This window comes from Somniosus microcephalus, chromosome 10, assembly GCF_052327205.1.
Source record: "Somniosus microcephalus isolate GS21.2 chromosome 10, FLI_Smic_1.0, whole genome shotgun sequence".
Classification (NCBI taxonomy): Eukaryota; Metazoa; Chordata; class Chondrichthyes; order Squaliformes; family Somniosidae; genus Somniosus; species Somniosus microcephalus.
In genome coordinates this window covers 142834293-142857641 of record NC_140996.1, presented here as the reverse complement: position 1 = coordinate 142857641, position 23349 = coordinate 142834293, and positions in this window count along the sequence as shown.

Below are 23349 nucleotides of genomic sequence, written 5' to 3'. Positions count from 1 at the left end.
AAATCTGCCATGAACCAGCATAATTGGGCAGCATTTTAAAACATAATAAAAAAATTTTAATGTTTGGGAACTTGCTACACTTTGATTAATACAGCTGAAAATGGGTGTATCACAAAAAATAGGCATTTTAAATCAGTGTCAATCCACCACCTGTGAGTAACCAGATTTTAAATTACTGAAAATGACTAAATGAAAAATATACAAAACTATTTTCTAGTTATATTGTGGCACAGTAGTGAGTTCCTTAGTAAATTTTTAAAAATCATTCAAAAGCTTTCAAAACGTAGCTGTTAGTGTCTTTGTGCCCAAAAGATACAGCTTAATTTTTGGAGCCTGCTCAAAGGCCCACAAACGAGTTAAATTAGCAAAAACTCCCAATGGTTCCTGGGGGTATAGCCAGTTTTGTGGGCGGGGCTTGATTCTAGCATGAAGTTTTTAAAACTAGCACAAAAGATCGCGGAAACTCGAGGTGCGCTGAACACAATTTGCGTTCAAAATTCTGCGATCTTTACACTGATATCGAGCGAAGTGCGCTGAAAAAAAAGTGCAATTGAGTGTTAGAGTGGATTGTTTTCTCCTGGAGCCAATGCTTCTTGTTGGTATATTATTATCTGGGTGCCAGTAGCCCTTCACAATCTTGGCTAAGTGTCCACTTTTTATATGAAAAATCTGAGGAGTAATGTGAATCCGAGGGCATTATATTTCAGGATCTTTTGTCACTATTTTTCCATAGAAAGGATTTGGGGGGAAAAGCAAAGTATTCACACAAACTCAAAAAGGCACTGAGAAGAACAATGGTTAAAATGCTAATTTCCCCCAAATACTGTAAACAACAAGCAATTAATTAGCTTGTCTCAATAATCAACAAACATTTCACACCCTCTGTGTTGGGAAGTCTCTGGTCCCAAGTGCTTGGCAGGGTTGTCTGGCAGACCTTCCCTTCTGGCTGTGAACACGGAGATAAAAATAAAGATAAAGATAAAGATAGAGACACAAGTAATCAGGTCCAGGAAAAGCTGTTAAATCAATCAGGTTTTAAGAAGAAAGCTACAAGGGCAATCCTTGGCCAGACTCAGAAGGAATTATTTTGTTGAAGTCAAGTAAGCCTGCTGATTGATGAAATGTAACATGCTCATTATTTTGTCTGATTATGGAAAGATAAGTTACACCAATTGAAATAAGTGAGTCTGATCATAACTGTTGGTCTGTATGTTTACTTGCTGCTTAATGATTTGTAGCTTTGCGCACATTCAGAAAGATTGGAGAGACATATGTGAAAAACACAAATAGCCAGTTCAGATCACAAATTGTTACAGTGCTATTGTTACACACCGGAGTTATTTTATTCTCTAGTAGATATGATGGGATGAACCAACACCGCTGTACCCAAGAGATTATCTAAGGAAAGACTCCAAACTTATTATTGTGGGCTTTTGGACTTCTTCAGTATTACAGATGAGCTCCATCCAGTATCCATCCTATAGCCACTGGATAGTAACCAGAAGCAAGAACTTGGCCTCTGCTGCCCAGGGATCTACCCCGTATCCTGCATTTAATTCACCAATTTAGCACAAACCCGGGATTAAAGCTGGGCCTCACCAGTCTGTGTAGCTCAGTACTGCAGCATGCCGTGCACTTACAAACAGGGGAGACCTTTTGTAGATGAATTGTTAATTGAAGCAGGTAAGTTAAATTTGGCATCAGGAACAAAAGGAAATATCTTTAATGAAAGTAAGAAGGTGGAGATTAATTAAGGTTTAATTTTTCAAATGAATTGGAAATGTAAATGCTGGAGAATGTAACATGTTTTACTTTTGGCATCCAGTGTATTTACCAAATACCTGCAGGATGGGTTAGATGTACAAAAAGTTCTCTCCAATCCTCCCCTGCCATGCTTTCATTCTCCACATCAGCCATTGTTACAGCATTTTTACATTTACATTTTACCCAAATGAATGCAACACCAGTTTCATTAAAGTTTATTGTTCAAAAATTAACAAATGTCTGCCAAGTGTCCATTCACACTTCTCCACATTCATTGTGAGAACCACTCAGCTAAACATTGACAATAACCATTAAAACAAACACAAACATTATAGTTAAATTACCAGAAAATATATCAGCATCAATTACACAATAAAGACTCTGCCCCTCCAATTAGGGCTCTGCCTTACAATTAGGGCAGCCGACAAGATGTAGATAAGCTCCCTTAGTTGGTTCTAGAATGTGTTCTCTTTAATATCATTTATTTTGCTCAGTGGCCTGTAATTTATGACAAAATTGTTTTCTACAAAACAAATAAATAAAATAATGTTTCCTTTCTATATATACTGCTACTGCTACTAAATTAAATGGGATCTTTTATTCAAATAGTTCTACTCTCATTAAGGTCAGGCTCATTGCCTTTTTCCCCCAAATGGGACATGACACTAGGAATTAATTGTTTTCGCAGCAGCTGTTGAAACATAATGGCTTTTTGAAGTCAGGCTGATTTCATTTTATAATTACAAAACTTTAGACTCCTGTAACTAAACCTGTTTGTGAGGGAATAGTACAAACAAGTGAATGCATTTACATTTTCTGGGCATGCAGGATCACAACTATAGAGACCCATTCCCCGACTTCCACCTCTTTACTCTCAATGTTCACCTTTCTCGGCCTTCCTTTCCCCTTCTATACTATTCCTTACACAATTACCATGATTTTGGTTGTACAAAATTGCCTAATATCTGAAGGACCAATTATGTCTTTGATAAATCGAAAAATATACAGAACCTTCCCAGAGTGATGCAGACATAAGAACATAACAGAAGAATTAGGAGCAGGAGTCGGCCACACGGCACCTCGAGCCTGATCCGCCATTCATTAAGATCATGGCTGATCTTCGATCTCAACTCCACTTTCACGTCCGATCCCCATATCCCTCGATTCCCTGAGAGTCCAAAAATCTAATGATCTCAGCCTTGAATATAATCAATGACTCAGCATCCACAGCCCTTTAGGGAAGAGAATTCCAAATATTCACAACCCTCTGAGTGAAGAAATTCCTCCTCATCTCAATCGTAAATGGCCGACCCCTTATCCTGAGACTATGCCCCTTAGTTCTGGACTCTCCAGCCAAGGTAAACAATGTCTCAGCATCTACCCTGTCAATCACCTTCAGAATCTTATATGTTTCAATGAGATCACCTCTCATTCTTCTAAATTCCAGAGAGTATAGGCCCAATCTACTCAATTGCTTCTCAAAGGACAGCCCTCTCATCCCAGGGATCAATCTAGTGAACCTGCGGTGCACCGCCTCTAAGGCAAGTATGTCCTTTCTCAGATAAGGAGACCAAAACTGTGCACAGTACTCCAGGTTGGTCTCACCAAAGATCTGTACAATTATAGAAAGACTTCCTTACTCTTGTACTCCAATCCCTTTGAAATAAAGGCCAACATGCCATTTGCCTTCCAAGTTGCTTGCTGTACCTGAAGCTAACTTTTAAAGAGACAAAAGACGGCTCTAGAGGAAATGTGAAATGTGCTGGCAGAATAGGAGACAGCTGCCATGTGGGAAAGAAAAAAAGGGGGAAGGGCACAAAACAAAGGTGTGGATAAAAAATATATAAACGTGTAATAGGGGCCGAGGTTATGATCTGAATTGTTGAACTTGAGAGAGAGTCCGGAAGGCTGTAAAGTGCCTAATCGGAAGATGAGGTGCTGTTCCTCAAGCTTACGCTTCTATTCTGCCAGCGCATTTCACACTTCATCTAGAGCCGTCTTTTGTCTCCACTAGTCCTATCACCATCTCGTCTCATTTTGAATACCTCTTAATGTCTCTTCACTTCTCTTTTGTTCTTTCATCCCCATTTCCCAGCCCCCAAACTGGCCTTTTAATCTGTTTCATTTCCTGTGTTTTCAGTCCTGATGAAGCGTTTCGACCTGAAACATTGACTCTATTTCTCTCTACACAGATGTTGCCTGGCCTGCTGAGTTTTTCCAGCATTTTCTGTTGTTATTTCGGATTTCCAGCATCCGCAGTATTTTGCTATCGTACCAACATTTAATAGTTTCTCACCATTTAAAAAATATTCTACTTTTCTATTCTTCCTACCAAAGTGAATAACCTCACATTTCTTCACATTATACTCCATCTGCCACCTTATTGTTCACTCACTTAACCTGTCTATATCCCTTATAGACTCTTTGGCCCCAATTTTCGGCTTGTGTGGGAAATGGTCGGGTTTCCCCGAATGTGGGGTTTCTGACACACATAAAAAAGTGTCAGCCAGCTCCATGCAATTTTCCCTCAATTGGCCAATTAATTTCCAGCATGTGGGAAGCCTTGCTAATTGTCCAATTCGAGTCAGAAATCCCCACAGTATGATGTCATCATTCGTGGTGCTTTCAAGGTCCATAGCAAGCACTGCATCCTCTGATGGCTTCCAAACGAACCATACAGGATGGCAGAGGAGCCTGCAGCAGCTGTGGCCAGTGCCAGACCCCGAGCTGCCTTCAAATTCGACGAGGCTTCACTGCAGGCATTATTGGATGGGGTTAGGGCCCACAGGGAGGTCCTCTTCCCTAGGTCAGGGAGGAAGAGGCCTCCCACTGAGACCAATGCTGCATGGATGCAGGTGACAGCAGATGCCAACTCACTGGGAGTCACCAGAAGAACCTTGGCATTACATCTCTAACTCCTTCCTTTACTCCCCCACAGTACCATCCAGAGCCCCCATCCTCACTGTGGAGGAGGAAGAGGCTGTGCAGCCAGACTCCTCAGAGGAAGCTCCAACCTCTGAGGGCACAGCGTCAGCAGAAGTAAGCGCACCCAGCACCAGTGCAGACACTCACACCTCAGGGGGACCTTCGGGACATAGAGTAGTGTTGTCACCTCGTGTTTCACAGCTCACAAGTGAGCCTCAGCGGATTCTGGAGACAGGGACAGCAGTGGAGAGTCCTCGTCGGAGGGCGCAGGACTCTGCCAGCTCAGCTCAGCTGCATGTCGACCCTCTGCCTCTGGGTCCATCTGCAAGAGAAGAGGTGATGGATCTCCATGCACAGATGCAGGAGTCTCTGGCAGGTTTTGTCTCCAGGGTCACTGCGAGTGTGGAGCGAATGGAGGAGTCCATAGCGACCATGAGCAGAGCCTTTGTGCAGTCATTGGCGCATGAACGCATCACCATGGAAAGATTGGCAACCTCCATGGAGGAGATAACTCACCAGGGTACGGAAAGCATGGTGAGTGCTCATAAGAGAATGACATCTCTTGAGGAGCATTGGCCATCTGTTGAACAGAGAAACCAGATCTTCATGGAAGTCCTTCTGAGTAGGACTGCCAGTGCAGAAACGGGTCCCCTTGGCCCCCTAAAGCACAGCAAGGTGCTCTCAAGCCACTTCCAAGCGCTGGCCCCTTCTGGCCTGTGCAGCTTCAGGTGAGTGAGCAGCAGCCTGGTGCTCCTGGTGCTCATCCTGCTGTTCCTGGTTCTGCTGCTGCCGCCTCTGCTGCTGGAGATCCTGTAATGGCAAGAAGGGAAGGGAAAAAAGGCGTCCCATGCTTCTCGTAGATGCCTCCGCTGAGGAAGCGCCGAGTGAGGGTGGCGAGAGGGGCTTCCCAGGAGAAGGCATTGGAGAAGTGTGTGAGGCTCCAACCTTCCACAGCTGTGCCTAAGCCTTGAAGAAGTAGCCCTAAACCTGCAACAACAAGGTCCTTCAACATACAAGTGCTGTCCCTTTAAATCGCAGCTTCTCCGATTGACCTGCAGCTGACAGCAAGCAAGCCGGCAAGCTTCACACCAGGTCTCAGCAGCGGGGTTCCCCGCAGGCGTGTTTGACGTGGGGAAAGCCCCAAAGTTGCAACAGCCCCGGAATAACTACCTCAACAGGCTGATAATTGGTAATTAGTGTGCCGACAACCAGTCCTGCCAGCGGCGGCCGGGACTGAAGCGGGTCGCGGGGAAACGGCGGTCTGAAAGTTGGACGGGGCGGGGAATCAGGCGGGGGGGTGCCCCGACCCGCTTTTTCACTGATTTTCGGCCCCCGGCCGCATGAAAAGCCGCCCGACGGCGGCTAGAAAATCGAATCCTTTGTATCCTTCTCACAGCTTACTTTCCCACCTAGCTTTGTATCATCAGCAAACTTGGATACATTGCACTCGGTCCCTTCATCTAAGTAATTAATATAGATTGTAAAATAGCTGAGGCCCAAGCACTGATCCTTGCGGCACCCACTAGTTACAGCCTGCCAACCGGAAAAATTACCCGTTTATCCCTACTCTCTGTTTTCTGTCCATTAACCAATCCTCTATCCATGCTCATGTATTACCCCCAACCACATGAGCCCTTATCTTGCATAGCAACCTTTCATGTGGCACCTTATCGAATGCCTTTTGGAAATCCAAAGATACTACATCCACTGGTTCTCCTTTATCTACCCTGCTAGTTACCTCCTCAAAAGACTCTACTAAATTTGTTAAACACGATTTCCCTTTCATAAAACCATGTTGACTCTGCCTAATCATATGATTTTCTAAGTGCCTTGTTACTACTTCCTTAATAATGGATTCCATCATTTTCCTGACGACTGATGTCAGGCTAACTGGCCTATAGTTTCCGGTTTTCTCTCTCCCTCCTTTCTTGAACAGTGGGGTTACATTTGCTACTTTTCAATCTGCTGGGACCGTTCTAGGATCTAGGGAATTTTGGAAGATCACAACCAATGCATCCACTATCTCTGCAGCCATCTCTTTTAGAACCCTAGGATGTCGGCCATCAGGTCCAGGGGATTTGTTGGCTTTTAGTCCCATTAGTTTCTCAAGTACTTTTTCTCTGCTGATAGTAATTACTTTATGTTCCTCACTCTTATAAGCCCCTTGGTTCCCCATTACTTTTGATATCTTCTACTGTGAAGACAGATACAAAATATTTGTTTAATGTCTCTGCCATTTCCTTATTCCCATCATAATTTCACCTGTCTCAGCCGCTAAGAGACCAATGCTTACTTTTGCTACTCTCTCCCTTTTACATACTTGTAGAAGCTCTTACAATCTGTTTTTGTATTTCTTGCTAGTTTGCTCTCATTCTATTTTCTCCCTTTTTAACAAGTTTTTGGTCATCCTTTGCTGGCTGCTAAAGCTCTTCCAATCCGCAGGCTTACTATTAATCTTCGCAACATTATAAGCTTCTTCTTTTAATATACTATCCTTAACTTCTTTAGTTAGCCACGGATGGATCACTTTTCCCATGGAGTTTTTATTCTCAATGGAATGTATATTTGCTGAGACACTTGCATTGTGCCTTCAAAGTCCTTGAACATGGTGACATGTTGTCACCTCATAAATCCATGCCCATCTTTCCTGCAATTCATTGTTTGAATTCCTCCCCGTTACAGCACCAAAAAGCTCCTAACCAGTCACAAATGGCATCCTCTATGACTATGACTGTGGTGCATTTTCCCTCGTTGTCCTCTCTGCATCCTTTGACATTGTCAACCACATTATCCTCCTCCCCAGTCACTATCTCAACCTGAATCAGACTGTTTGTAACTTTGGTGTCCTATTCAATGCCAGATTGACTTTCTCACCCCCATATCCTCTCAATCACTGAGCTGCCTCCACCATCTGCTGCTGAAACCCTCATCCATGCATTTGTCATCAGATGATCTATTCCAATGATATTCTGGCCGGCTTCCCATCCTCCATGCTCTGTAAACTTTAGCTCATCCAAAATTCGGTTGCCCATATCCTATTCCACGCCAACTCCCCCATTTTAACCCCCAGAAACAGGTGGGTTTGGGTCAGGTGGTAAGTTAAAATCTTAAAAATTTCAAATCCAAACCAAACCCGCCCTGAACCTGCCCACTTCTAGTGTTAATGTAAGCGGGATGAAGGCGTCAACTAATCTGCTCTCAGGAGGAGGGTCGGTCATTCAAAGCTTTTAAGGAGGCTGCGTGCCTCCATGTTAAAAAGGGTTCTATTTTTAGCTGCTGTTGGCCGGGTTTCCCAGGCCTCGTGAAACCCAACAGGTAAAAGGAGGCAGGAAGGGTCTTTACAGCACTGCTTGTGGGCTAGGAGGAGAAGGAATGCTTCCTCCAGGTCCTACAACCTTACCCTGTAAAACAATCCCCCTCCCCGCCCCGCGATCTGTCTGACTCCCCACCTCCACGATTTTCCCCAACACCCCCCCCCGCCGCTGCGATTACAGGCCCCCCCCCCGCACAATGTCTTCGCTCCCATCAACCCCACGATGGCTCTGCCCTCCCCATCTCTTCCCCCCGTGATCTCTCTCTCCCACCACCACTAAACATACCTGTAGCCTTTCCCGCTGGACAGGCAAACAGCCAAGCCTGTCAGTCAGGCTGACAACCTGGCAAAAATAATTCAAACACACCCTGGAGTTTGGGCTTGGGGAAACCCGCGCTTCTGGGTTTCCCTGACTATAACTCTTCCCCGCCACTACGAGATTCCACCTTGGAAAATATAGGAGCCACAGATGCTGGGATATTATCAATTAAAAATGTTGAGGACTGGCCACTTAATATTCAAGGGTACAAGGTGTTCAGAAATGATAGGGAAGGAAAAAAGGGAGGTGGGGTGGCAGTGCTGATTAAGGAAGACATTGCAGTGTTGGAAAGAGAGGATGTTCTTGAGGGGACAAGGACATTTGGTTAGAGTTGAGGAGCAAAAAGGATATGATCACACTATTGGGGGTATTCTTTAGGCCTCCAAATAGTGAGAGGGAGGTAGAGGAGCAAATCTGCAGGGAAATCGCAGAGATATGCAAGAGCTATAGAGTGGTGATATTGGGGGACTTTAATTACCCAAATATTGATTGGGATAATGCTAGGGTAAAGGGAAAGGAGGGGGAGGAATTTCTGAAATGTGTTCAGGAGAATTTCCTTGACCAATATGTTCTTGGTCCAACTACGACAAGGCATTGCTGGACCTGGTGCTGGGGAATGAAGTGGGCCAGGTCGACCAAGTGTCTGTGGGAGAACACTTGGTTACGAGTGATCATCGTATCATAAGATTTAGACTAGCAATGGAGAGGAGCAAGAAACAATCTAGAGTGGAACTTCTAAACTGGAATAGGGCTAACTTCAATGGGATGCGAAAGGATCTAGCCAGGGTAAAATGGAACCAAAGACTGACAGGAAAAACTGTAACGGAACAATGGGTGATCTTTAAGGAGGAGATGCTCCAAGTACAGGCTAGGTACATTCTAACAAGAGGGAAGGGTAAGGGAACCAAAGCAAGAGTTCCTTAGATGGTGAGGGAGATAAAGAAGATGATGAAACAAAAAAAGAGGGTGTATGATGCATGTCAGGTGAATTCTTCAAGGGAGAACCAGACCAAATACAACAAGTTGAGAGGGGAAGTGAAGATGAAAATAAGATTGGCAAAGAGAGAATATGAGAGTAGAATGGCGGTTAACATAAAAGGGAACCCAAAAATCATCTACCGACATGTAAACAGTAAGCGGGTAGTAAGAGGCGGGGCGGGGCCTATTAGAGACAAAGGTGGTGATATATGTTTAGAGGCGCAGGGCAAGGCTGGAATACTCGATGAGTACTTTGTATCGGTGTTTACTAAGGAGGTGGATGCTGACAAAATATTGGTAGAAGTGGAAAAGGTAGAAGCAATGGAAGGAGTGAAAATTGATAGACAGGATGTACTAGAAAGGCTGGGTATGCTTAGAGTGGATAAGTCGCCTGGTCCAGATGGCTTGCATCCTAGGTTGCTAAGGGAATTGGGGAAGGAGATAGTGGAAGGGCTTGCCATAATTTTCCAATCTTCCCTAGATGTAAGGGAGGTGCCTGAGGATTGGAAAGTGGCAAATGTGACACCATTGTTCAAGAAAGGGTGTAAGCACAATCCTAGTAACTACAGGCCGGTCAGTTTAAAATCAGTGGTGGGTAAAGTTTTAGAAACAATAATCAAGGAAAAAATTAATGGGCATTTGGAGAGGTTTAAGCTAATTAATGAGAGCCAACATGGGTTTGTAAAAGGTCGTGTTTCACTAATCTAATTGAATTTTTTGATGAAGTAACAGAGAGGATTGATGAAGGGAATTCAATGGATGTTGTCTACATGGATTTTCAGAAGGCGTTTGACAAAGTACCACATAGAAGGCTGTTTAACAAAATTGAGGCTCATGGAATAGGTGGGTCAGCGGCAGCTTGGATAAGGAATTGGCTTAAGGACAGAAAACAGCGAGTTGTGGTAAATGGCTGTTTTTCAGACTGGAGGATGGTAGACAGTGGGGTTCCCCAAGGGTCAGTGCTGGGGCCACTGCTTTTTTTGATATATATAAATGACCTGGATATTGGAATACAGAGTAGAATTTCTAAATTTGCCGATGACACCAAACTTGGGGGTGTGGCAAACAGTGATGATGATATCAATCGACTGCAACAGGACATAGAAAAGCAAGCAGAATGGGCAGACAAGTGGAATTTAATACAGAGAAGTGTGAGGTGATGCATTTTGGCTGAAGGAACAGGGAGAGGCAATATACACTTAATGGCACAGTTTTAAAGAGTGTGCACGGACAGAGGGACCTGGGAGTTAATGTGCATAGGTCCCTGAAGGTGGCAGGCCATATTGAGAGAGTGGTTAAAAAACACATGGGATCTTGGGCTTCATAAATAGAGGTATTGAGTACAAAAGTAGAGAAGTTATGCTGAACCTTTATAAAGCGCTGGTTAGGCCACAACTGGAGTATTGCGTCCAGTTCTGGTCATCACACTTTAGGAAGGATGTGAAGGCCCACGAGAGGGTGCAGAGGAGATTTACCAGAGTGGTTCCGGGGATGGGAAATCTTAACTACAAGGACAGGTTGGAGAAGCTGGATTTGTTTTCATTGGAGCAAAGGAGGTTGAGGGGTGATTTGATAGAGGTGTACAAGATTAAGACAGGTTTGGATAGGCTAGACGGGGAAAGGCTGTTCCCACTAATTGATGGTACAAGAACTAGGGGACACAGATTTAAGGTTTTGGGCAAGAGATACAGGGGAGACGTGAGGAAAAACTTTTTTACGCAGGGAGTGGTGAGGACCTGGAACTCGCTGCCGACGGAAGTGGTGGAAGCGGAGACACTCAATGTTTTCAAGGGGAGACTGGATAAGCACTTGAGGGAAATAAACTTGCAGGGCTAAGGGGATAGAGCGGGGGAATGGGACTGACTGGATTGCTCTACGGAGAGCCGGCACGGACTCGATGGACCGAATGGCCTCCTTCTGGGCCGTTATAACTCTATGACTCTATGAAAAGCCATTGTGGCCTCTTTAGCATGCTGAAATGAAAGTCTCAGTGAAAAACAAAAGACTAAGACAAACAGTTAAAGAATAAGGATATTACAAGATTTTTTTATAGTATCTGTTGTGATCCTTTAAATTTACTTCCCCCTTTAACTGATTGCCTGGCAAAGTTGGACACCATTTTTTTATGGTATACTCAACGTTCAGCATACTTGACATGGTAATGGTGGGAAATGAGTCTTTACTGCCTCAGTTAAATACAGTTTGGCTGGGCACTGTGGGGGGTGTGGTGCTGGAAAATCTGACAGCCATTAAAAAGCCAATATATTTCCAATTACTGCTCAGGATACCACTTGAAAATGGAGCAATATTCAGAGGAAAATCTACCCTAAAGTTTTCAAAATAGATGTTCTCTTTATTCCTGTCAAATGAATACAAGAATGAACTAAGCATTATTGTTAAAGTACTCTAATCTAACTAACAGAGTGCTTGTTTTAGCTCATGGAATCACTCCTTCATTTTATCTGGAACATCTGCTTGTCAAGCACCATCTAAATTTTACAAGTTTTATGTTCTGAGTTCAAAATGATAATGCATTTACAGAGTTCTTAAACTAACACACGGGGCAGGGGGACTTTAACTCCAATAAACAGGTGGGTTGCGGTCGGGTGGGAGGTTAAAGAGGTAAAAATCTGAATCCCAACCCCAACTCACCTCCAACCTACCTATTTCCAGTTTTAATGAAGGCGGGACGGGGGTAGGGAGCCAACCCGCTCCCAGGAGGCAGGTTGGCACTTTAAATATTATAATGAGGCTCCGTGGCTCATGGTGATCCATTTTAAAATTTAACTCTGGCTGGTAGGGTTTCCCAGGCCTCAGGGAACCCACCAGCTAAAGGAAGGAGAGGGCTGCTGGATACAGGAGGTAAATGCCTTTCCAGTTACCTGCTGGATTCAACGTTCCTGCCTCGCCAACCCACTACGATCAGACACCCACCCGCAAACCCTTCCGACCTCCCCACGATGCCCCCCCTACCCAACCTCACGAGGCCTCTGATCCTCCCTCCAGCCTTCGATCCATGGCCCGTGTCCACCGAACCCCCCTCCGGCCCCTGATCCCCCCTCCAGCCCCCAATCCCCCTCCGGTCTTCTGACCTGCCCCCTCAGGCCACTGATTGCCCTGGCCACTTCCCTCCAGCTCCTGATCGCCTCCCGGCCTCCCTCATCCGACTCCCGATTACCTCCCGGCCTCCCTCCTCCGGCTCCTGATCACCTCCTGGCCTCCCTCCTCTGGCTCCCGATTGCCCTCGGACCACCAATCCACCCCCCAACCCTCCCTCCGACCTGGCGCTGCAGGTCTACCCACTCGACAGCCAGCCAGCCTATCCATCTGGCTGTCTGCGGGGTGGAAACAGAGGTTGAAAATGCTAATCAGGCCCTGCCGTTAAATTCGGTAGGGCCTGCGAGAAACCCATTCTACCAGGTTTCCCAACTGCTTTCCAGCCCCCCTGCTCCCTACCCACCTTGAAAGTAAAATTCCGGCCAGTGTTATCAATGTGCTATTGAAAATGCTCCAAGTTCAAAGAATTATCTGTACTTGTAAGACTTACTCTTAGCAGGCAATGCAGGTATAATCATTTGGAAGTAGGTTGGTTATCATGACAGCACATTCTGTAACTGCACTTTGATTGTAAATGATTTTGATGAGTTCATAGAAACAATCTGCTGTCTAACTGAATGACTCAGACCAAAACTCTGACTGTTGAACACAGTGCTGGACTAGTATTAGCTCTACAAAATGGTTAGTGAGAGTCAATTTGTGGGCATACTTTCACAGCACATGCAGATTGCAGAGAACATACAAGAACTGTAGCTATTTTACTCGGTTACATTACAGATTTAGATATCAGAGCCTTAAATTGGAACAGATTGTGGGAGCTGTATTTGGATAATGGGAGTATGGAATCATAGCTCTACTGACCGTGTGCATAAATAGAACTTCCCAATATACTGTTCTGGTTTAGGATAGGAACTCGGATCATAACTGTTGCTAAGCTATCCAATTGCAGAGGGCATCACAGTCAAGCCATTTCTTGTCCCTTATCCAGCATCTACATATGTGCACATTAAGTAGGAATTACTATATAGCAACCAGGAACAGGAACACTGGCTGGTTTTTTACCCCCTTTTCAAACCCAGAGGCAATGAGCTTAATTGTAGCACCTTTGCTGCCTCAGCTAAGTTAAACACAGACTGGGGACCGAGCCTGAGGCATCCGGATATCCGAGAGCTAATTATATTGTGAATTACAGTGGAAATTAAAATTACCTTAATTAACAGCTTGTTGAATATTAAACAAAACATACACGGAAATTTGGAGCATCTGCTTCTCTATTTCAATATAAGTTCCATGTATGAGTCAGACAAGTCTGAATCATACTCCCTGTGGGAGGAGGATTGCACTCTTCAGGTCTCTAATTTTATTTCTATAAGAATTGTTAAACAATCGGTGGTATAACCAAGGGTAAGCATGGTACCAGCTTACAAAATTGTGCCCATTGTAAGTCTCCTAGTTTGACTGGGACCAGGGTATGACTACTTTTATCCCATTCAGTTTAGGTCTCTTGTAAGCAAGAATATATCTCTGTCTATTATGAAATGCAAACCCAACAGAAAATCTGCAGCCAAGTATAGTTTTTACATTGAATTACTATACATAGGGGTAAAAATTGGACAGCGCCCCCTTTGGGGTGCTAGCTTCGCCAGGGTGCTAATTTTAGCGCCCTGAAAAAGTTAGAACCCCCATGGCTGGTTTTTCCAGGTAGCGTGTCGAGGGGGAGGAGGGGTGCTACTGGAAGCGTCCCGCGTCCCTTTTGGGGTTCTGTGAGCCAATATCATGGCATTACGTGCTGCGGTACTGCAGGCCTTCCTCCCCTTATTAAAAGGGGAGGGGCCTGGCACAGCGCGTCCCAGAGCCCAGCTGGGCCACCAGGGATCGGGAGTGCTGGCAAACGAGCCCGGCACTCAAGAGGAGTGCTGGGCTCACGGAGAGCAGCCAGCACCTCACGGAGGGCGGGGGGACTTCACGGGGGCCGGGGACAGCAACTGGGGCAGGTGCTGACAAGCAGCCAGTAACAAAAATGGCCACCTGCCACCTCACCTTTAACTAGCGCCGCCCCGGCAGACACAGCAGTAAGTCGAGGGGCGCCACCCAAAATTACAGCTGAGACGCGAGCGGAATTTCGCGGGAGGCATTAACGGCGCCGTGCCCAGGCGCTAGTTGATTTGCGCCCCATTAGCGCCCTCTTTGGGGCGCTAACAGAAGGCGCAAATCAAACGAATTTAACCCCCATTGTATTTACAGCACAGAAACATGTCATTTGGCCCAACTTGTCTATGCCGGCGTTTATGCTCCACATGAGCCTCCTCCCGCCCCTCTTGATTTAATCCTATCAGCATTCCTTCTTTTCCTTTTTCCGTCATGTGTTTATCTGGCTTCCCCTTATCTGTATTATTGATTTCAGTCCCTATTTCCGAGGTTGCGATCGAGTGTTACATTTGATTGACCAAGTTAGCTTGTGAAAAATAAAGCTAAAGGCGGCTCACTCATGTAATATAGTTCACTGTATGTGATAACATTTCATGTCAATTTAATCTGTTCACATTTCTTAAGTATATATGTAACTTTTATCATGGAGTTGGCCATAAATTATTTGTAAGGGTTAATTTAGCATTCAATTCTTAATATCAAAATGTTTAGCACAAACCCAAATGACAACAGATATAAATAAGAATGTTGCATTCATTTGTGAAGGTCAAGAATCAACATGTCCAAGACATCTGTCAACCTGATAGTACCAGACTAGCTTTCAGGCTGATGTTTTTGTGACCAGAGGACACTCAGCTTTCATACTCAGACCAGAATTTTCCATAAAAACCTGGATATCTGTTCTTACAGATCATCTTGTCAAACATCATAATTATACACACTTGTAAAAGCCCACAGCAAAAGCCCTTGATTGTGTCTTTGAAGAAGAATCTGAAGGGCAGGCTGTAAATCTAAACTGTGTATCGTAGGATTTACTGTTTTAAATTGCTCAGAGGACATTTCTAGACACAGTGCTACGTAATAGCAATGAACATTTGGATAAATTCAGATTTCAAGAATCTAAATTTCAAAGATTAAAAGCTGGTAATGTGAGCAAAGAAAGCTTTCAGTGTTAACTTTGGATGTTTGCTGACAGGAGACATTCCTAGGCCTCTAAGACAGGCAAAGTACTACCACTTCACTACTAGGGTTTGGACAAGTGCACCAACTGACTGATGACTCAAACATAGACCATAGATCAGACAAAAATCTCTCTTCTCCCACCAGATACCAGCCAAAAAAAAAGCTAGACTAGCAAGTCCATAATTCCTTGTTCTGTTGACCCCAATCAAATGATGACTTCACGTTGTCTTTTTAAAAATTTCATGAATTCCCTTCTTTACTATTACATCCTGTACACCAGTGGCCTTTTGCTGTTGCATCGCTACACGTGAAAGTAGAACCAACAGAAACACAATTAGATTACCAATGCAGAGCCAGTAGGCCAGAATTTACTGTAAAAATAACATTGAGGCTAACGGCGCTCACTGTTATTTATGTACAAATCGGACAGCAAATTCAGACGAGCGCAGATTTGCAGTTAAATGTCAAAAATCTGACTTTCTGAGATGTGCCACTCCTCCATAAACTGTGCGAAAATGGCATCTCACTGTTTGGCTCCCCATTGAAATGTATTGAACATTTTGAAGTTCCTGTACTTGCATGGCAGATATGGACTAAACTTGCCACAGAAAGTTAGGGCTTGTCCATTTCAGTCCAAGTACCCATTTTAATGGTGTGATAGGTCTTAATTACTGCCAATCAACTTTTCTGGCACTGAAAATTAACTTTTACAAGTATGGAGTCTCATTCCTTCAGATTTTAATTGTTGTTGGAGATTTTTTTAAAATAATTTCTTTTTAACTTTTCTTTGTCTCTTTTTTTTCCTCTTAATCCAATTTTTCTTTCCCTCTCTTTATTTTGCTTTCTGTTGCTGATTTGACATTGAATTCCCTATTCCAGCTTACACTACCTGGTTCAGACACTGTGCTATTCATTAACAATACATCAATCTGATTGGTTAAGGAGACGCAGCTCCCAGAAGCTTTGTAAAGGGCACCGCGCCGTTTAGATCTCTAACTTACAGCAACTTCCAGTTCAAAAGGCCATAGAAACTAAATGGGCAAGGGCAAGTCTTAACAATGGCAGGTGCTGTTCATTTGCCGGTTACAGTAAATTCTGGCCGAGCATGTTATCTCCAAAACTATCACGGTCATCACATCAATAGTATCTCTCCCACCATTATGAGAGCACTATTTTACACAGAATTAAAATTTAGTCCTACCTTAAATAGCTCAAAAACAAGGAGTGATGTCACAGAACAGCAGGAGGCAGAGTATAAATCGAGGGGAGGACCTGAGAGCGTGCAGACTGGAGCAGCGGCGGCAGTGAGGAGGCGGCGTACCTCCAGCAAAAACAGCAACAACAGCTAAAGTGACGTCATAACCAGGGAAGGAGCTGATTGGTGAGTAGCTGGTAAGTGTTTCTAGTTAATAGTCTATTAAGTAAAGGCATGGCAGGGCAGCTCAGTCCTGTGGAATGCACATCCTGTGTCATGTGATGACTCCAGGACACTTCCTGTGTTCTAGACAACCACATGTGCAGGAAGTGTCATCAGCTGGAAGAGCTCGAGCTCCGGGTTTTGGAGCCGAGAGCTTCATGGATAGCATGTTTCAGGAGGTGGTCACCCCGCAGATAAAGAGTGTGCAGGCAGAAAGGGAATGAATGACCACCAGGCAGAAGAGGAGGACCAGGCAGGTAGTGCAGCAGTTCCCTGAGTGCATCTCGCTCTCCAACCAGTATTCAGTTCTGAGTACTGGTGAAGGCGATGGTTCCTCTGGGGAGTGCAGCCAGAGCCAAGTCAGTGACACCACGGGTGGCTCAGCTGTACATAGGGGATGGAAGAAGAGTGGGAAAGCAATAATGGTAGGGGATTCAATAGTTAGGGGAGTAGACAGGTGGGAGGGTGAACAGCCAGAGGTCGTGGTCCATATCGGTACCAACGACATAGGTAGAAAGAAGGATGAGGTCCTGCACGCAGGTTTCAGGGAGCTAGGAGAGAGATTAAAAAGCAGGACCACAAAGGTAGTAATCTCCAGATTACTCCCGGTGCCACGTGCTACTGAGTATAGAAATAGGAGGATAGCACAGATGAATGCATGGCTGGAGAGATGGTGCAGGAAGGAGGGCTTTAGATTCCTGGGGCATTGGGACTGGTTCTGGGGGAGGAGGGACCTGTACATGCCGGACGGGTTGCACCTCAATAGGGTCGGAACCAATATCCTCATGGGCAGGTTTGTTAGTGCTGTTGGGGAGGGTTTAAACTAATTTGGCAGGGGGACGGGCACTAGGATGTAACATTAGAAAGGGGATATAAAGTGCTCAAAAGATTGGGAAAGGCAGAGAGCATGAAAGAAAGAAATAGTAAGGTATTAGGTGGGGTCAAGCTAAGCGAATACAGGATGGACTAAGATGGGTTTACAGTGTATATATGTGAATGCACGGTGTAGTAAACAAGGTAAGTGAGCTGCAGGCACAAATAGCCACATGGGAATATGATGTAGTGGCAATAACTGAGACCTGGCTCAAAAAAGGGCAGGATTGAGTCTTAAATATTCCTGGTGATAAAGTGTTCAGGAAAGATAGGGAAGGAAAGATAGGAGATGGTGTGGCAGTATTGGTTATGGAGAATGTTACAGTGCTGAAGAGGGAGGATGTCTTGGAGGGGTCAAGGACAGAATCTATATAGCTAGAGTTAGGAAATAATAGAGGTGCCATTATACTACTAGGTTTATTCTGTAGACCACCAAATAGTGGGAAAGATATGGAGGAGCAAATTTGCAGAGAAATTACAGAGAGGTGTTAGAACTATAGAGTAATAATAATGGGGGACTTCAACTATCCCAATATAGACTGGGATCATAATAGTGTTAAGGGCAGAGAAGGGGAAGAATTTCTGAAGTGTGTTCAGGAGTATGTTTCCAGTCCAACAAGGGAGAAGGCATTGCTGGATCTGGTTCTGAGGAATGAGGTGGGTCAAGCAGAGCAAGTGTCAGTAGGGGAATATTTAGGGAACAGTGATCATAGTATCATAAGGACAGGGAGCAATCTAGAGTAAAAATGTTTAACTGGGGGAAGGCCGATTTCAGTGGGATGAGAACGGATCTGGCCTGGGTAAACTGGAATGAAAGATTTTTTGGCAGGGAAAACTGTAATGGAACAATGAGCTGCCTTTAAAGAGGAAATAGTTCAGGTACAGTTGAGGTATATTCCCACGAGGGGGAAAGGCAAGGCAACTAAAGTCAGGGCTCCCTGGATGACAAAATAGATAGAGAATATGATGAAACAGAAAAAGAGCGTGTATGACAGATGTCAGGTTGCAAATACATCTGAGAATCAGGCTATACATAGAAAGGTCAGAGGAGAAGCGAAAAAGAAAATAGAGAGGCAAAGAGAGGGTATGAGAATAGAATGGTAGCCAACATAAAAGGAAATCCAAAAGTCTTCTCTAGGCACATAAATAGTTAAAGGGTAGTAAGAGGAGGGGTGGGTCAATTAGGTACCAAAAAGGAGACTTATGCATGGAGGCAGAGGATATGGCTGAGGTACTAAATGAGTACTTTGCATCTGTCTTCACCAAGGAAGACAATGCTGCCATAGACATAGTGAAGGAGACGGTAGTGGAGATACTTTATAGAATAAAAATTGATAAAGAGGAGGTATTAGAAAGGCTGACTGTACTAAAAGTAGATAAATCACCAGGAGCGGATGGGATGCCTCCTAGGATGCTGAGGGAATCAAGGGAGGAAATCGCAGAGGTACTGCCCATAATATTCCAATCCTCCTCAGATACAGGGGTGGTGCCAGAGGACTGGAGAATTGCAAATGTTACACCATTGTTCAAAAAAGGTTTTTTTTGTTGCTTTTTTTTTTATTCGTTTATGGGATTAGGGCATCGCTGGCAATACCAGCATTTATTGCCCATCCCTAGTTGCCCTCGAGAAGGTGGTGCTGAGCCACCTTCTTGAATCGCTGCAGTCCGTATGGTGAAGGTACTCCCACAATGCTGTTAGGTATTCCAGGATTTTGACTCAGCAACGATGAAGGATCGGCGATATACTTCTAAGTCAGGATGGTGTGTGACTTGGAGGGGAACTTGGAGGTGGTGGTGTTCCCATACGCCTGCTGCCCTTGTCCTTCTAGGTGGAAGAGGTCACGGGTTTGGGAGGTGCTGCCGAAGAAGCCTCGGCGAGTTGCTGCAGTGCATCCTGTAGATGGTACACACTGCAGCCACGGTATGCCGGTGGTGGATGGAGTCTTGTTTTGCACACTTTGTACAAAAATAATAAATTGCAGGACAATGGAGTATTACAGTTTAAACTCTTTTATGAAGCATCAGGTCTGTTCTTACTCACATCAGCACAGTGAGGACAAGCTGGAGTCAGGGCCCCTTACAGATGCCTGCAGGCCAATGACAACTCAGCATGTGATCACATGTGAATATAATAGGTATTCCTTAGAGATGCCTGCGGGCCAATGATATTTCAATATGCAAATGTTACAGAGGGAGTGAATGTTTAAGGTGGTGGATGGGGTGCCAATCAAGCGGGCTGCTTTGTCCTGGATGGTGTCGCGCTTCTTGAGTGTTGTTGGAGCGGCACTCATCCAGGCAAGGGGAGAGTATTCCATCACACTCCTTACTTGTGCCTTGTAGATGGTGGAAAGGCTTTGGGGAGTCAGGAGGTGAGACACTCGCCACAGAATACTTAGCCTCTGACCTGCTCTTGTTGTTCCAATGAGGTGACACTGGATACAGAGTTTGCTCCAAATACTTGCAGCCTGCATAAAACTCAATCTGTCTTCCAAATGCAGTAAACAACAGCTTCTGAGCTTCAAAAGTGAACAGTTGTGAGATGGGAGCTTTTACAGCACATTTGCAGCTGTCAAGTAATGAGATGATTCCATGGTCATTCAACTCCCGACCTGCTTACCTGACATGATCCCAAACAGCGTGGTCCTCATGGGCAACCTCATAAAAGGTAAAGGTGAGGTCAAAATACTTCTTAATGGGCTGTTAACAAGGTCATAATGACCTGAATTGCCTCCCCTGCTGCTGCATGTTGGGTCTGTTCCGCGCTGACAGACCCGACATTTGGGAAAGGCGCGTGGTGGCGAGTTGACAGCGGGGTCTTGACCCGCTGTCAAATTTTTTTTTTCCCACCCGACCCGCCACCGATCATGTCTGTTGACCCTTTGGAAAATTCCCCCCTATGATACTAAATTTACCCAAAGAAATGACAGGTATTCCAGAATCCATAAAACCTGAACTGACCTCAGTTCTAAAATGGTTTCTCGAATTGAAAATGTGTTGTGCAACGGCAGTGAGGGATGCAATTTGACTTTGCACACAGTTTGAACATCTAACATTGAACTGTTGAATGGAGATATATCCTTCTCCGTGGAGGGAAGAGGCAGAAGCGAACATTAGAGCATGTTTTCTGGTCACTATTGTATGTTTGCTTTGTGTGTAATTTTGAGTATTTAAGGCCAGCTAGGATAAGATTACCTGTCCGCTCTCTCAGCCATAGATAGTTTAATGATTCAGGGAGAATTTGGTAGTCTCAAAAAATATTCACATTCTGAAAAATATTTCTGTTCCTTTCAGTGGTACAAGCACAGAATTAGTCCTCTTTTTTACTAAAATGTAGCTGCACTGAGCGGTTTACTGTACATTTGATTTATAGGAAGATTAAACATGTCACCCATGGCACTATTTCGAAGAAGAGCAAGGGAGTTATCCCCAGTGTCCTGGCCAATATTCATCCCTCAATCAACATAACAAAAAATAAGCAGATTATCTGGTCATTATCACATTGCTGTTTGTGGGAGCTTGCTGTGCGCAAATTGGCTGCTGCATTTCCCACATTACAACAGTGACTGTAAAGCACTTTGAGACGTCCGGTGGTCGTGAAAGGCGCTATATAAATGCAAGTCTTTCTTAAATCTATGCACTTGCTTGTTCCTATTCAGCAGCACCTCAATGTTATTTTTTAGGGACAAAAAAAATTTGACGTTAAGTAAAATACCATAGCAAATTAAATTAAATAAATTAATGGTTGCTATACTGGAATAATGTTAAAATTCCATGCAAGACAATATCAATTTAAATGCAAATTACAGTAATAGGAGAAGTTATTGACTTTTGCATTAATTATTCATTTCTTAATTAACACTGAGCCACAGGGGGGATGGATACTGCATCTTTAGTTGTGAGATATTAGGGTGCAACTGTAGATATGTTCCAAGAAGCAGGTTATAGAAATTAAAGTGAAGTAAATTCAGTCAATTTTGAACTTATTTAAATATCTTACACAAACAGCGGTGAAGGAATAAAAATGGTTTAAACGCAAGTCTGTTCCATAATCTTATTTTAACTAAGAAATATCAAAATCATGAAATAAATAAGAATCTGTAGGAACGGAGGTTCCTAACGAAAAGACCGAGTTCGACTGAGGCAATCAAAATAACGAACTTTAATGGAACAAAACAGGTTTTAACTGGAAACTGCTGGAATACATCGAATACAGGTCTGCTCTCCTTGAAGGCTCCACGAGGACTGATCCTCTGGTCTGAAAGTGGATGTCATGATGTCATCACGTTCTTCCCGCCATTGGGGAATCACGTGACTAACGGCATGACGTCATCACGTTGAAACCGCGCTGTAACAGGTAACTAGACATAGTACAGTTAAACAGTGTAATTAAAGGTACAGACACAGGCAGTAATGACATTGCTGTTAAAGGAATTATGTACAACCACTCTGAGTCCTTTGGTGGCTCCGCCACAAATCTATGGTTTCAAAACAAATGCTTGCAATCGGATTTGGATTGTCCAGTGATTCTGGTTTTACATTGTGTTTTTAACAACAGTTGGTGATTCATTGCACCCAAGATTTGCAAAAACAAGTCTGAGGCAAAAGGACTGAGGCAACACACATTTTTCCTCCTCTAGAATTGAGGACGCTTACACATTTCTTCCTATCAGTAATGAGGTCATGTGCTTTTCCACCTGGCCAGCAACAATGTAACAAGCTCTGCTCTTCTACCACCCAGTAATGAGTGCAGCTGATCTGCCACCCTCCATCACAAAGAAGGAACTTGCTCGTTTGCAAGTCCTCCCCCTTTCACATAGAACCCCTGCAACATTAATACAGGAGTAGCAGCTATTATTATTGTTGACACAATATGGTCATGGTTTTTCTTTAAGAAAACATGGTGCTTGGTGAGCTTAATTCTTTTGAATATCAGTTCTAATGAACTTCCATTCCTATTGCTAAAGTCCACATTGTATAAAGTGAGCAAATGTACCACTATGGCAATTAACATTAAATAAAATTTGAAGACAATTTCTGTAAACTCGGACATCAGCCATTTACTAACGGCCCAAATTACAAAACCATTTTAACAAGCATGCGTTAAAACTCCTCCAACACTTATCATCCCACTCTACCTTCAAAAGCCTCAAAACCCATCTTTTTTTTTAGTCAAGCTTTTGGTCACCCCTCCTAATCGCTCCACCTAGGCTTGGCCTCCATTTCTGATCGATTCCTATTCCTTTTTTCTCCTCAGCTGCGAAACACATTGGGACGTTTTCTATATTAAAGCCTCTATTAGTAAGCTGCTGTTGAAGCAAAGCATTGAGAAACTCGCTCTGAAAAGCCACCAGACACCGCCTGAATGTGACATTGTAACATTCCACTTAAGTTATACACTACACAAAGGTTTAAAACATGGTTCATTGGATCTCCTGAACATTAAAAAAGAGAAACCAGATGCTCCCACCTATGCTGTTGAATTTTTAAAAATTTACCAGCTGAGGAGTGAGCACTGTGTATCAGTAGAAGCACACACAGACACATAGAGGATGCTATTTGCAGCCCGCAATATAACGGGCAGCATGGAAGCTA